Below are 521 nucleotides of genomic sequence, written 5' to 3'. Positions count from 1 at the left end.
TATGTTTATAAAGTTCGTCACCTTTCAATAAGAAGAGCATATCTATTGAGCAAATTATATTGCATGGAATAAATTATCGTTGTGACATCATTCTTCATGAGAGTAGGAAGGAAACATTTATTGTAATATGATTAAATGTTGACAGAATCCCTATAAGATAGGCTACATGTAAACACCGAATGCCTAATGTTTGTTGTTAGTCATATGATCGATGTTTTAGCTGATTGTTTCGGGTTGATGCCAAAAAAGAAAAAAAAAAAGAGAAAAATGGAGGAAAAAAAAAACTCAGCATCTGTAATAGGTGGACGTAAAGAAATGGAAAATGAAAAACGAAATAGAAGAAAAAAGATGCGAAAAAAAATTTTGTGATATAAGACTATATGGCAATGATATGCATATTAAAACATAACCGATTTCCATTAACAGCTGCTTACGTTAATGCCTAGGCAAATGTAATAAGTTTTATACAGATGAAGCACGCATACACACATGCACATCATGGTGCGCTCTTCATTACATAC

This window comes from Octopus bimaculoides, chromosome 11 (assembly GCF_001194135.2).
Source record: "Octopus bimaculoides isolate UCB-OBI-ISO-001 chromosome 11, ASM119413v2, whole genome shotgun sequence".
Classification (NCBI taxonomy): domain Eukaryota; kingdom Metazoa; phylum Mollusca; class Cephalopoda; order Octopoda; family Octopodidae; genus Octopus; species Octopus bimaculoides.
The sequence above is the reverse complement of the archived record's forward strand: the minus strand, read 5'-3'. Positions refer to the sequence as shown.